Raw genomic sequence first — 16,332 nt, forward strand, 5'->3', positions numbered from 1 at the left:
GCTAAAAAATTGTGTCAATGTACCTGTATGACCTGTACATTTTCTGGGGCTGCATGCACTGTGCTGAATCCACTTGGAGCAGCTCGGTTACTCAAAGGGGAGTGCATGAACTTGGCTCACCACATTCCTGGTAATGTAAGGGCCTGGTACAAGTTGCCCCTTTTATTCCTGTTGATTTTTTGGGCGCTGCTGTATCTATCCAGTAGCAGCCGAGTCCATTGTGCTGTGTCCATCTGGGGCCTTGGGCTGCGTTTCCATCCAGGGGCTGCTGTTGTCAGTCCTCTATTCTGGTGTCCGTATGCGACAGTGTTAAAAAGCAAAAGACAAAAACGAAAAATAATTCAAAAAAGCAAAACCTAAAAATAAAGTACAAAAACCATTACCCCGCACCACCACCACAAAAAAATAAATTATAAAAATGTTAAAGTTGATATTGTTACTGTATTTGTGCTGTTACCTTTTGATTAAAGTACCGTACAGTATGTGTGATGTTGGCTTTCTTATTACAATACAGTATGTGTGATGTTACATGTTCCAAATGATTTTGTCCGTAAATAAAGTGTTTCTTAAAATAAACATGACGTGGTTTCCAATGTTTGTATTCCCAACTTCCTGTACTGTATAAATTAGTACTACTGTATGATGGGAATTCAATTAAGAGTGGTATACTGTATGTAAAACAACTTGGTTAGGCATCTTGCATTTCATATTTTAATAAAAACCACAGGAAACTTCTATTTTTAAAAGTTTATTGAAGAAAAAAAAGGTGTTTTTTTTAAATAAAGTTTGAAAGTTAATTAAAACAAAAAAGTAGTTTGTTCTTCGTTACATTCTTTTCTTGTGTATATAGATATCTGTGGGGGAAAAAAAAAAAGTATTAAAGTAAAGACACTCATGTTCATTTGTTTTCCAAGAAAATTTGTGGAACCACACAGCCCAGCAATAAGTCATGCTGGGCTGTGTGGTTCCACAAAAGGCATGCGGTCCAAAGTGAAATAGTGGTGTCAGTGGTCAGCACTTTGACACGCTAACATTTGTGGAACCACACAGCCCAGCAATAAGTCATGCTGGGCTGTGTGGTTCCACAAAAGGCATGCGGTCCAAAGTGAAATACTGTAGTGGTGTCAGTGGTCAGCACTTTGACACGCTAACATTTGTGGAACCACACAGCAATGCCTGACACACACAAAATGCCTGACACACACAAAATGCCTGACACACACATGCTGGAGGGAAAACACATGTTTGCCAAACAGTCGACAGCACATGTCGGCCAGATGGCCGACCAAACTTGCTCCAAATCACCCCAAACTGGCCAGAAAGCACCCCAGCACACTCAGGAGGTACACCACAGCTAAATTAGGAGAGAATTTCATTACAAACAGCCAGATCTTGCAGATTATCTGCCAGATAATTGTATGGTGTACAGTATGCCTATCTTATACAGTAGAAAAAGATACTATACAATGGAGTACAATAACAAACATATTTATTAAAAAAAAAAAAAAAATTAAAATGCTCTTAATAACAAATTAAAAAAGTGGTCCACTAAGAGGTGGACCACCACCCGCAGGAGCTGGATGGCACGCTGCAACTGTTCTGTGGGAAAAAAAGGACAGTATTACAAAACAAATACTGAATACTTTACAGTGTAGTAATGGCAATACAGTACTTTACTCTATATTAGACAATCTTGTTATTTACAATGTACAGTACTGTATTGTCAGTAGAGATGAGCGGGTTCGGTTTCTCTGAATCCGAACCCGCACGAACTTCATGTTTTTTTTCACGGGTCCGAGCGACTCGGATCTTCCCGCCTTGCTCGGTTAACCCGAGCGCGCCCGAACGTCATCATGACGCTGTCGGATTCTCGCGAGGCTCGGATTCTATCGCGAGACTCGGATTCTATATAAGGAGCCGCGCGTCGCCGCCATTTTCACACGTGCATTGAGATTGATAGGGAGAGGACGTGGCTGGCGTCCTCTCCATTTAGATTAGGGTTGAGAGAGAGAGAGAGAGATTGACCTGAGGCTGTGATACTGTAGAAGAGAGTGCAGAGTTTAGTGACTGACGACCACAGTGACCACCAGACAGTGCAGTTGTTTGTTTTATTTAATATATCCGTTCTCTGCCTGAAAAAAACGATACACACAGTGACTCAGTCACATACCATATCTGTGTGCACTGCTCAGCCCAGTGTGCTGCATCAATGTATATATATATCTGACTGTGCTCAGCTCACACAGCTTATAATTGTGGGGGAGACTGGGGAGCACTGCAGTGCCAGTTATAGGTTATAGCAGGAGCCAGGAGTACATAATATTATATTAAAATTAAACAGTGCACACTTTTGCTGCAGGAGTGCCACTGCCAGTGTGACTAGTGACCAGTGACCTGACCACCAGTATATATAATATTAGTAGTATACTATCTCTTTATCAACCAGTCTATATTAGCAGCAGACACAGTACAGTGCGGTAGTTCACGGCTGTGGCTACCTCTTTGTCGGCACTCGGCAGCCCGTCCATAATTGTATATACCACCTAACCGTGGTTTTTTTTTCTTTCTTTATACATACATACTAGTTACGAGTATACTATCTCTTTATCAACCAGTCTATATTAGCAGCAGACACAGTACAGTGCGGTAGTTCACGGCTGTGGCTACCTCTGTGTCGGCACTCGGCAGCCCGTCCATAATTGTATATACCACCTAACCGTGGTTTTTTTTTCTTTCTTTATACATACATACTAGTTACGAGTATACTATCTCTTTATCAACCAGTCTATATATTAGCAGCAGACACAGTACAGTGCGGTAGTTCACGGCTGTGGCTACCTCTGTGTCGGCACTCGGCAGCCCGTCCATAATTGTATATACCACCTAACCGTGGTTTTTTTTTCTTTCTTTATAGTCATACTAGTTACGAGTATACTATCTCTTTATCAACCAGTCTATATTAGCAGCAGACACAGTACAGTGCGGTAGTTCACGGCTGTGGCTACCTCTGTGTCGGCACTCGGCAGCCCGTCCATAATTGTATATACCACCTAACCGTGGTTTTTTTTTCTTTCTTTATACATACATACTAGTTACGAGTATACTATCTCTTTATCAACCAGTCTATATATTAGCAGCAGACACAGTACAGTGCGGTAGTTCACGGCTGTGGCTACCTCTGTGTCGGCACTCGGCAGCCCGTCCATAATTGTATATACCACCTAACCGTGGTTTTTTTTTCTTTCTTTATACATACATACTAGTTACGAGTATACTATCTCTTTATCAACCAGTCTATATATTAGCAGCAGACACAGTACAGTGCGGTAGTTCACGGCTGTGGCTACCTCTGTGTCGGCACTCGGCAGCCCGTCCATAATTGTATATACCACCTAACCGTGGTTTTTTTTTCTTTCTTTATAGTCATACTAGTTACGAGTATACTATCTCTTTATCAACCAGTCTATATTAGCAGCAGACACAGTACAGTGCGGTAGTTCACGGCTGTGGCTACCTCTGTGTCGGCACTCGGCAGCCCGTCCATAATTGTATATACCACCTAACCGTGGTTTTTTTTCTTTCTTTATACATACATACTAGTTACGAGTATACTATCTCTTTATCAACCAGTCTATATTAGCAGCAGACACAGTACAGTGCGGTAGTTCACGGCTGTGGCCACCTCTGTGTCGGCACTCGGCAGCCCGTCCATAATTGTATATACCACCTAACCGTGGTTTTTTTTTCTTTCTTTATACATACATACTAGTTACGAGTATACTATCTCTTTATCAACCAGTCTATATATTAGCAGCAGACACAGTACAGTGCGGTAGTTCACGGCTGTGGCTACCTCTGTGTCGGCACTCGGCAGCCCGTCCATAATTGTATATACCACCTAACCGTGGTTTTTTTTTCTTTCTTTATACATACATACTAGTTACGAGTATACTATCTCTTTATCAACCAGTCTATATATTAGCAGCAGACACAGTACAGTGCGGTAGTTCACGGCTGTGGCTACCTCTGTGTCGGCACTCGGCAGCCCGTCCATAATTGTATATACCACCTAACCGTGGTTTTTTTTTCTTTCTTTATAGTCATACTAGTTACGAGTATACTATCTCTTTATCAACCAGTCTATATTAGCAGCAGACACAGTACAGTGCGGTAGTTCACGGCTGTGGCTACCTCTGTGTCGGCACTCGGCAGCCCGTCCATAATTGTATATACCACATAACCGTGGTTTTTCTTTCTTTCTTTATACATACATACTAGTTACGAGTATACTATCTCTTTATCAACCAGTCTATATTAGCAGCAGACACAGTACAGTGCGGTAGTTCACGGCTGTGGCTACCTCTGTGTCGGCACTCGGCAGCCCGTCCATAATTGTATATACCACCTAACCGTGGTTTTTTTTTCTTTCTTTATACATACATACTAGTTACGAGTATACTATCTCTTTATCAACCAGTCTATATTAGCAGCAGACACAGTACAGTGCGGTAGTTCACGGCTGTGGAGGAGAGTCCAATTGTGTCGGTTGCGATGCCTGACCTTCCCAACACTGGACGTGAAGAGCATGCGCCTTCCACCATTTGCACGCCCCCTGCAAGTGCTGGAAGGAGCACCCGCAGTCCAGTTCCTGATAGTCAGATTGAAGATGTCAGTGTTGAAGTACACCAGGATGAGGAGGATATGGGTGTTGCTGGCGCTGGGGAGGAAATTGACCAGGAGGATTCTGATGGTGAGGTGGTTTGTTTAAGTCAGGCACCCGGGGAGACACCTGTTGTCCGTGGGAGGAATATGGCCGTTAACATGCCTGGTGAAAATACCAAAAAAATCAGCTCTTCGGTGTGGAACTATTTCAACAGAAATGCGGACAACAGGTGTCAAGCCGTGTGTTCCCTTTGTCAAGCTGTAATAAGTAGGGGTAAGGACGTTAACCACCTCGGAACATCCTCCCTTATACGTCACCTGCAGCGCATTCATAATAAGTCAGTGACAAGTTCAAAAACTTTGGGTGACAGCGGAAGCAGTCCACTGACCAGTAAATCCCTTCCTCTTGTAACCAAGCTCACGCAAACCACCCCACCAACTCCCTCAGTGTCAATTTCCTCCTTCCCCAGGAATGCCAATAGTCCTGCAGACCCTGTCACTGAAATGATGGGTTGGTTAAAGTGTGCATGTCCTGTTTTGTTTATACAACATAAGGGTGGGTGGGAGGGCCCAAGGACAATTCCATCTTGCACCTCTTTTTTCTTTTATTTTTCTTTGCGTCATGTGCTGTTTGGGGAGGGTTTTTTGGAAGGGACATCCTGCGTGACACTGCAGTGCCACTCCTAAATGGGCCCGGTGTTTGTGTCGGCCACTAGGGTCGCTAATCTTACTCACACAGTCAGCTACCTCATTGCGCCTCTTTTTTTCTTTGCGTCATGTGCTGATTGGGGAGGGTTTTTTTGAAGGGACATCCTGCGTGACACTGCAGTGCCACTCCTAAATGGGCCCGGTGTTTGTGTCGGCCACTAGGGTCGCTAATCTTACTCACACAGTCAGCTACCTCATTGCGCCTCTTTTTTTCTTTGCGTCATGTGCTGATTGGGGAGGGTTTTTTGGAAGGGACATCCTGCGTGACACTGCAGTGCCACTCCTAGATGGGCCAGGTGTTTGTGTCGGCCACTAGTGTCGCTTAGCTTAGTCATCCAGCGACCTTGGTGCAAATTTTAGGACTAAAAATAATATTGTGAGGTGTGAGGTATTCAGAATAGACTGAAAATGAGTGGAAATTATGGTTTTTGAGGTTAATAATAATATGGGATCAAAATGACCCCCAAATTCTATGATTTAAGCTGTTTTTTAGTGTTTTTTAAAAAAAAACACCCGAATCCAAAACACACCCGAATCCGACAAAAAAAATTCGGTGAGGTTTTGCCAAAATGCGGTCGAACCCAAAACACGGCCGCGGAACCGAACCCAAAACCAAAACACAAAACCCGAAAAATTTCAGGCGCTCATCTCTACCTTTGACTCGGACCGTCAGTGAGGCCGGCAGGTGGTTTTCATACTGGGCTATCCAGCTCTTCGGTGGCGGTGGCAGGGACATTCAGAAAAGGGCCAGCACAGCAACATGCATAATAATGGCAATACAGTATGGACCACAGGGACTGGACAAAGTGATGGGGTAAAAGGAGGGGAGAGGGTTTAGTTGGCCTGTTAATTGTTTTCCTGCTTAAATTGAGCAGTTGGTGGATACACTTTAAAAAGCAATATTGGCACTGTGGCCCCATTATTTCTCTTCTTAATACTTGGAGCCCTGAACAAGTGTCCCCTTTGTCCCCCCTGTCACCGGGCCTGTTCAGGCGTTACCTATGGAGAAGCTGCGACATGACATCCTAGGACACGATACTGCACCATGCATCACCATTATATTTCAGTGTGCCTTGTCAATATTTAAATCTTGTTCTGTGTGACGTGAGTTGTAAATGGTTGAAAATCTCTTTGCTACAGTATCGTCACCATGTAGTTATAACAACACCGCAAAACCACCAAAAGACGTGTTTTGGTAGAGGGACTGCTGGAGGGGCCCATTGGGGCCCCCAGTTTGCTACCCCACCCCAGTATACCTGTGCTGTAGCCAGTGGAAGGGGCACTATCTTCCCGGTGATCTCTTCGGGAAGATGGTGCCGCACATAGAAAGCAAAGACTCTGGCTGCACTCTCCTGCCCTCGCTCTAAGCAAGGTGATCGGGCCACAAAAGGACCCCTGTCGGACCCCTGCCCGACCCCGGCCTGTGGGCCACAAAAGGATGCATTGGGGGCGGCATGCGGCCCATAGGTTTGACACCCCTGCCCTAGAGTATCAAAATTTGTTTCACGGCACCCCTAGGCCAAAGTTTTTTTTATTGAGAAATTCAGAAAAAAATATAAAATAAATTGTGTTTATAGCATGTCATCCTCAGGTTCAGTTATGTTGTGAGGGAATGGTTTTGCCAATTTAATAAAGTATAAATAATTTTAATTGGTCCTGGACCACCAAACTATGCTACCAGTGCAAGAACCCCAGTTTGGAAACTACTGCCATAAAATAAACCTTTTTTGTTTTTTTTAAACTACATGTAATACACCTTAGAGCTCAGTTCCTAAAAGGTTTTAAACCCTTGCATACAGTAAACTACACATATTTAAAAATGCTACACCGGGCACAAGTGCTCACGGGCCAATTTCATGGCAGTCTCGGATAGGAGGGCATTGTGGATTCACCAAGGGAATGCTGATGCTGACTCCAAGAAGAAAGGGAGTCTCTTCCCTATGAAGGTGAAGCCTTGTTTGGCGACGGCCTAGTTAATTTGATCTCGGCAGCTCCCGCAGGTAAGTCATCCTTCTTGCCCTATGTTCCCTCTCAACGGATGAAGACGCATCATTATCTGACGCAGTCATTTCGGCCCAATAGATATGCAAGAAGTTAAGATTCCCCTTTCTTTGCAGGTAGAGGAAGGAAAAGAGGGAAGAGGTCTGTAGCCTCTTCAAGATCGCAGGAGCAGAGATCGTCCTCTGCTTCTGCCAAATCCACTGCATGACGCTGGGGCTCTCTTGCAGGAGCCCGCACCAGTGGGGGGCACGTCTAAAACTCTTCAGTCAGTTCTGGATTCATTCGGACCTGGACTCGTGGGTTTTACAAATAGTGTCCCAAGGGTACAAACTGGGGTTTCAAGACGTTCCCCCTCACCGATTGTTCAAATCAGCCTTAGTCAGCAGGGAGAAGGTTTTTATTCAAGCCTCTTCGTGGTCCCGAAGCCGGACGGCTCAGTCAGACCAATCTTAAATCTGAAATCCCTTAATTTCTACCTAAAGAAATTCAATTTCAAGATGGAATCTCTCAGGGTAGTGATCTCCAGTCCGGGGGATAAAGGAGATTTCATGGTTTTGGTAGACATAAAGGATGCCTACTTATATGTTCCCATTTAGCCACTGCATCAAGCTACCTGAGGTTTGCAATTCAGGATTGTCATTACCAATTTCAGACGTTGCCGTTTGGTCTGTCCACGGCTCCGAGGATTTTCACCAGGGTGATGGCGGAAATGATGGTTCTCCTTCGCAAGCAAGGAGTCACAATTATCCCGTACTTGGATGATCTCCTGATAAAGGCGAGATCCAGGGACCAGTTGGTGCAAAACATCTACTCTCCCTGACAGTTCTTCAACAACATGGTTGGCTCCTAAACTTGCCAAAATCGCAGTTGGTCCCAATGACGCGGTTGTTGTTTTTGGGAGTGATACTGGACACAGAAGAGGTTTTCTTCTAGTGGAAAGGCTCTGGAGATCCAGAGTCTGGTCAAACAAATTCTGAAACCAGCAAGAGTGTTAATCCATCAATGCATTCAGTTGCTGGGGAAGATGGTTGCGGCCTACGAGGCCATTCAGTTTGGCAGGTTCCATGCCAGAGTGTTCCAGTGGGACCTGTTGGACAAGTGGTCCGGATCCCACCTACACATGCACCGGAGGATAATCCTGTCTTCCAAGACCAGAATCTCACTCCATTGGTGGCTGCACAGTTCTCACCACCTAGAGGGGCGATGGTTCGGGATCCAGGACGGGATCCTAGGGACCACGGATGCAACCCTCCGAGGCTGGAGAGCAGTCACACAGGGGGAAAACATCCAAGGAAGATGGTCAAGTCTTCCTTGGATGTTTTCATCTCCACATAAATGTTCTGGAGTTAAGGGCCATTTAATAACTGCAGACACAGTACGCACTGGGACGGGTGCCCAGCATCCTCTACGGACTAAGAGAAAAGGATTTACCGGTAGGTATTAAAATCCTATTTTCTCTAACGTCCTAGAGGATGCTGTGGACTCCGTAAGGACCATGGAGATAGACGGGCTCCGCAGGAGACATGGGCACTTTAAGAAAGACTTTAGTTCTGGGTGTGCACTGGCTCCTCCCTCTATGCCCCTCCTCCAGAACTCAGTTTGATACTGTACCCAGTGGAGACTGGGTGCTTTTCAGGAGCTCTCCTGAGCTTTCTGACAGAAAGTATTTTGCTAGGTTTTTAATTTTCAGGGAGCACTGCTGGCAACAGACTCCCTCATCGAGGGACTGAGGGGAGAGAAGCAGCCCTACTCTCTGAGTTGCAAGGTCCTGCTTCTTAGGCTACTGGACACCATTAGCTCCAGTGGGATTGGTACGCAGGATCTCACCCTCGCCGTCCGTCCCAGAGCCGCGCCGCCGTCCCCCTCGCAGAGCCGGAAGATAGAAGCCGGGTGAGTATGAGAAGAAAAGAAGACTTCAGAGGCGGCAGAAGACTTCATGATCTTCACTGAGGTAACGCACAGCACTGCAGCTGTGCGCCTTTGCTCCCATACACCTCACATACTCCGGTCACTGTAAGGGTGCAGGGCGCAAGGGGGGCGCCCTGGGCAGCAATATAAACCTCTTTCGCAAAAATATAACATATATACAGCTGGGCACTTTATATATGTATAAGCCCCCATCAATTTTACAGTTTAAGCGGGACAGAAGCCCGCCTCCGAGGGGGCGGGGCTTCTCCCTCAGCACTCACCAGCGCCATTTTTTCTCCACAGCACCGCTGAGAGGAAGCTCCCCGGACTCTACCCTGCTTATACCACGTTAGACAAGAGGGTTGAAAAGAGGGGTGGGGGGGGCACATAATTCGCAAATTACATACAGCAGCACTACTGGGCAAACATTAAGTTACTGTTTTATTCCTGGGTTATATAGCGCTGGGGGGTGTGCTGGCATACTCTCTCTGTCTCTCCAAAGGGCCTTGTGGGGAAACTGTCTTCAGAAAAAGCATTCCCTGTGTGTGTAGTGTGTCGGTACACGTGTGTCGACATGTCTGAGGAAGAAGGCTATATTAGAGAGGAGCGGGAGCAAATGAATGTGGTGTCTCCGCCGACAGCTGATTGGATGGATATGTGGAATGTTTTAAATGCTAGTGTAAACTCATTGCACAAAAGATTAGACAAGGCAGAAGCTTTGGGACAGTCAGGGTTTCAACCCATGCCTGATCCTATGTTGCAGGGACTGTCAGGGTCTCATAAGCGCCCACTATCCCAGATTGTTGACACAGATACCGACACGGATTCTGACTCCAGTGTCGATTACGATGATGCAAAGTTACAGCCAAAATTGGCAAAATCCATTCGATTTATGATTATGGCAATAAAAGATGTTTTGCACATCACAGAGGAACCCCCTGTCGCTGACAAGAGGGTACATATGTAAAAGGGAAAGAAGCCTGAGGTAACCTTTCCCCCCTCACACGAGCTGAACGAGTTATGTGAAAAAGCTTGGGAATCTCCAGATAAAAGACTGCAGATTTCCAAAAGGATTCTTATGGCGTATCCTTTCCCATCAACGGATAGGTTACGATGGGAATCCTCCCCTAGGGTGGACAAAGCATTAACACGCTTATCCAAGAAGGTAGCCCTCCCGTCCCAGGATACGGCTACCCTCAAAGAGTGTGCTGACCGCAAACAGGAGATTACCCTGAAGTCCATTTATACACATTCAGGTACCTTACTCAGACCGGCAATTGCATCGGCCTGGGTGTGTAGTGCTGTAGCGGCATGGACAAATACCTTATCTGAGGGGATGGATAGCCTAGACAAGGATACTATTTTATTGACCCTGGGGCATATAAGAGATGCTGTCCTATATATGTGTGTATGCAAACTACAGGTGGTGCTGCAGGGCCCACACCCTTTTACTTGTCTTGTAGAGCAGCTCTGAAGCTGTTACAGTGCCCAGCTGCTGCAAGAAATCAGCTTGAATGCTTCAGGGGCTTGGGCATGGCCAACATGAGCCCCACACCGAAGGAGGGTGGGGGTGTTTAATGCAAACTTGGGGTTATACAAGCGCCGCAAAAGGCCGCCATGCCCTGCATGCCCCTTTTCTCTTTTCATATACAGATGAGGGTTCCAGCCAACTTTGGCCCACTGCTTGGATGACATCACCGTATGCAAATCCGTCTGCTGCAGACCTTCCCCCAGGAATGCTTGCAATAGTTGTTGCATATGGTTTAATGTCTGAGGGTGCTTCAGTATTAGGCAGCCTTCCGCCCTCCCATGTTCATCTGAAAAGATGTGGTCTCCCTGCAGTTGTTGTCCCCAGACGAGAGTTCCCTTGTGCTTCCTCAGTTAAATCTCCTTAACTTGACGGGGGTGTGCCCGAGCAGCCGCCCTCCCCAGCCCTATCCCAACACATACTTATCTTGCATATGAGATCTCTTGATCATGAAGATAGTTCTCACAGGTTGAGGTTCATCCTGGCCCCGCTCCCCGCTGGAGAGCGCTGATGGGGACAGCAGCGGGGCTTCAGCAGAAGGGTGAGTATGTGTGGCCAGAGACCTCCCTTCCCATGTGCAGGCCTGCAGAGTCTGCCACGCAGGATGGGGCATGTGGCACTCTCCCTCCCAGGGGCTCTTCCAGATGTAGCTCCTCAGCAGTATTTTTCCCGGGCTGCGCGGCGCTCTCCCCGACTGGCATCCGCCCTGGAACACTGCCTTCCTCAACGCAACATCAGCAGGGGGCCCTGGCCTCATCACCATCCCAGGTCTTTCTCATGTATGTATCATGTATGTGTGTGTGATATATGTATGAATCATATATGTTTGTGATATATATATATATATGTATGTATCTATCTATCTATCTATCTATCTATCTATCTATCTATCTATCGTATGTGTGTGTATATATATGTATCTATCATGTATGTATGTATGTATGTATGTATCTATCTTGTATGTATGTGTTCTATCTATCTATCTATCTATCGTATGTGTGTGTATATATATATATATGTATCTATCATGTATGTATGTATGTATCTATCTTGTATGTATGTGTTCTATCTATCTATCTATCTATCTATCGTGTGTGTGATATATGTATGTATCTATCATGTATGTGTTATATGTATGTATCACACCTTCCTCTATACATATACATACATACATACATACATACATACACACACCTATATCTGTACGTACACTGACATACACACACCAACATCTATACATAAACACGCTGACCCCTAAACGTACACCAACGTACCCACACCTGCATCTATACCTACACATGCTGACACGTGGACGTACACCGGCTTACCCACATGTGAATCTATACAGACATGTGCTGACACCTGGACATACACTGATGTACCCACACCTAACATCTATACATACACATGCTAACACCTGGACGTATACAGACGTACCCACATTTGCATCCATGCATATATAGATGTAGGTGTGTGTACGTCAGTGTACGTCCAGGTGTCAACGCGTGTATGTATAGATGCAGGTGTGGGTACGTCTGTGTATGTCCAGGTGTCAGAATGTGTATGTATAGATGCAGGTGTGGGAACGTCAGTGTAGGTTCAGGTGTCAGCGCGTGTATGTATAGATGCAGGTGCTTGTATGTCCAGATGTCAGTGCATGTATGTATAGATGCAAGTGTGGGTACGTCGGTGTATGTCCATTTGTCAGCGCGTGTATATATAGATGCAGGTGCTTGTATGTTGGTGTATGTCCAGGTGTCAGCATGTGTATGTATAGATGCAGGTGTGGGAATGTTGGTGTATGTCCAGGTGTCAGGGCGTGTATGTATGGATATTAGGTGTGGGTACATCAGTGTATGTCCAGGTGTTAGCGCATGTATGTATAGATGCAGGATAATAATCACACAGTGTGCCCCCCACCAACCACAAACCTCCCCCACCCCCCTGTATGACATAAACACCGCTAATTCCACTTACACACAATAATTTCAGTTTGCGACCAGGAGCCGGCAATGTATGTGCACCCAAATGAAGCCACTGTACATGCCCTGCAGGCTGCTATGTACTGCACAGGTGCAACAAATGTAAATGCCCTATCTTTAAAGTGGGGCATATTTTACTAAATTAAAAAAACCTGTAACTTTCTGTAAAACCTTAACCCCAAAAGGCACTACACTAACATCGGGGTGAAGAGTTGGATCTTGATCCAAGGCACCAACAGGCTAAAGCTTTGACTGTTCCCAGGATGCCTTGCACCGCCTCCTCTATAACCCTGCCCAGTGGCGTAACTAGACCTTTGTGGGCCCCATAGCAAAATTCTGAATGGGCCCACCAGCACTCAACAAGAATGAGTGGCGTTTGGGGTCAGAAAAGTAGAGGGGAAGGGGTCTGACAGAGTAGGGGGCAGGACATGAATGAATAGAAACTGAGGTGTCCATTATATAAAGAAATACAGTATGTGTGTCTGTGTGTATATCACACACACACACATATAAGGGAAATTCAAATGCCCTCAATTATTGCGCCCATTACACTCTGGTTTAGGTGCACAAAGCACCTAAACCTGAATAAAGTAATGGGCGCGATCATGAAAAGACACCGTTTGGTTGCCCAAATGGGTCTCTTTGCACACATTTCAGCTTGTTTCCCCTGGGGGTAGCGAGCTGAAATAAACATGTCGCACCCGTTGGCAGCAACATTAGAATAGCTGCTGACGGGCACGATTGAGGGAGGAAAGGGACATTTGAATCCAGCCCATAGATGCAATGTGAATATTTAATTTGTACCTTCCTATCTTAAAATGTATATAGTAGTGTTTACACTAGAGGTCTTTCCGAACCCCCTAATCCTAACATTGTAATTTGCTTTAGGGCGCACCTCCAATTAGTCTAGTGTTTCGTATTTTCACATTAAATACTTTCTTGCATTGGTTGGTTAAAGATTAGATCGTATATTTTTCTAGATATAGCTGTGCATAGTCTACAAGGCTACATGCTTCTCCCCTAACTAGAGATGTGCAGCGGGCATTTTTCGTGTTTCATGTTTTGGTTTTGGTTTTGGATCCGCAGTTGTGTTTTGGATACGGACGCGTTTTGGCAAAACCACCCTTTCGGGTTTTGTATTCGGGTGATTTTTTTTTTAAAACCTCAAACAGCTAAAATCATAGAATTTGGGGGTAATTTTGATCCTATAGTATTAAGTTCAATAACCATAATTTCTACTCCTTTCCAGTCTGTTCTGAACACCTCACACCTCCCAATATTATTTTTAGTCCTAAAATTTGCACCAAGGTCCCTGGATGACTAAGCTAAGCGACCCAAGTGGGCAGCACAAACACCTAGCCCATCTAGGAGTGGCACTGCAGTGTCAGACAGGATGGTACTTAAAAAAATAGCCCCAAACAGCACATGATGCAAAGATAAATAAAAAAAGAGGCGCAAGATGAAATTGTAGTGTGTCTCTCCTGCTCAGTGTCAGTTCTCAGTAGTATCCTCATCAGTGCTCAGTATCACTGCTCATTGTCTTGTGCTGCAATGTGGTGCTCAGTATACTAGAGTACATTACTAATAGTCCAGTGCTGCATCTTGCTGCTCAGTGTCAGTTCTAGTATCCTCATCAGTGCTCAGTATCACTGCTCATTGTCTTGTGCTGCATTGTGGTGCTCAGTATACTACAGAACATTACTAATAGTCCAGTGCTGCATCTGGCTGCTCAGTGTCAGTTCTAGTAATCTCATCAGTGCTCCGTATCACTGCTCATTGTCTTGTGGTGCTCAGTATACTACAGTACATTACTAATACTCCAGTGTCTTGTGCCGCATATGGCTGCTGTAGGGTGCTGTGGTAGTGTCCTGTCACTGTGCATATGTCATCATTCCAGTCACAGTGATATCTGGTATCTATCTAGTGGTATCTAATTCCAGACATTACCACCGTCTAATTCCAGATATATTACTGGCATATAATTCCACACATTAAAAAATGGAGAACAAAAAGGTGGAGGGTAAAATAGGGAAAGATCAAGATCCACTTCCACTTAGTGCTGAAGCTGCTGCCACTAGTCAAGGCAGAGACAATTCAATGCCATCAACATTATGTAATGATTATACGATACATTATATATCATATCATTGTATGGTTGTAAAATACAACTTAAAAACTTTAATGAATAAATACATAAAGTAGCTTTTATGTAACCTTTTTAAACCTATTAGCATAGACCGAATCTCATCGTGTGTATAGGCCTTTAGTTCAACAACAGCATGGGACCAGTTAGTGTGTTTTGACCACTGCACAGCACCTGGTGTTATATAGTAAGCACCACTATGGCATAGTATACAGCATTATGGGCCTGATATGAGTGTGACCAGCGGTGATGTGGAATGCAGTAGGAGGTGCTGTTTAGCAAGCACCACTTCTATATTCACCATGCAGTATATTGTGTGAATATAGAAGTGTTGGCTGTGTTATGTATTAGAGTAATTATTGCAGCTCTCAGCTAAAATTGCAACAATGTAATTTAGTGACAAGCTGCAGAGATTAACCCTTTCTGTGGCTGCTGCACAACCTCTATTCATATCGCTGAATTCAATTAGGGAGATGTTCTCACCCCGCGAGCAAGCGCAGGTATATGCCACACTTAAATGTATGGGTATGGTCTCCATAAAATGAGCGTAGCCTTGCAGGCAAAGACTACCTTACACCCTAGTTCTTGACCCTGCACCAACAGACCTCGGCCACCACAGGGAAAAAAGTACAGTAATTTCCACCATGTTAAGCCCCACACATTAATGCCCTTTGGAACATATTATGTCACTCACCACAATATCTGTGATACACTATGCCCTACAGTAAAGCTTCTAATTACTTTTACAAAAACTGCTCAACGCCAAGAGTTTCATGTGCTGGGTGTCATGCTCATTGCCAGGGGTTTCACTCTCTGGGTGTCATGCTCATTGCCAGGGGGAACGCAGTAGGAGGTGTTATATAGTAAGCACCACTATGGCATAGTATATAGCATTATATATATTGTGAGCACTGGTTATGTTGAGTGCAGTAGAGCTGCTGCTGGGTAATTACAATTTACTACAACCACCAATATATTCTGCTGCACTATATATATGCAAAGCTAATTCTGCTGGGTAATTACAATTGACTACAACCACCAATATATTCTGCTGCACTATATCTATATTTGCAAAGCTAATTCTACTGGGTAATTACAATTGACTACAACCACCAATATATTCTGCTGCACTATATCTATATATGCAAAGCTAATTCTGCTGGGTAATGCAAATTGAAACATTATTGCATAGTATGTGATTTTTAAGTACTTTTTTAAAGTTTTGAATGATATAGACCCAGTTTAATCTTTGTGGAATGCCTGGTTGTTGTTTTTAAGGTAATTTATTGCCTGGCATTTGAGGTGGGGGGGGTTTGGTTACAGATTTCAATTATTGGTTTTACTTGTAATAGTCTTCTACTTAAGTCCAATGGTGTAGGCTGTGCAAAGCCGTTTGGCTG

Source organism: Pseudophryne corroboree, unplaced genomic scaffold, assembly GCF_028390025.1.
Source record: "Pseudophryne corroboree isolate aPseCor3 unplaced genomic scaffold, aPseCor3.hap2 scaffold_160, whole genome shotgun sequence".
Taxonomy (NCBI): Eukaryota; Metazoa; Chordata; class Amphibia; order Anura; family Myobatrachidae; genus Pseudophryne; species Pseudophryne corroboree.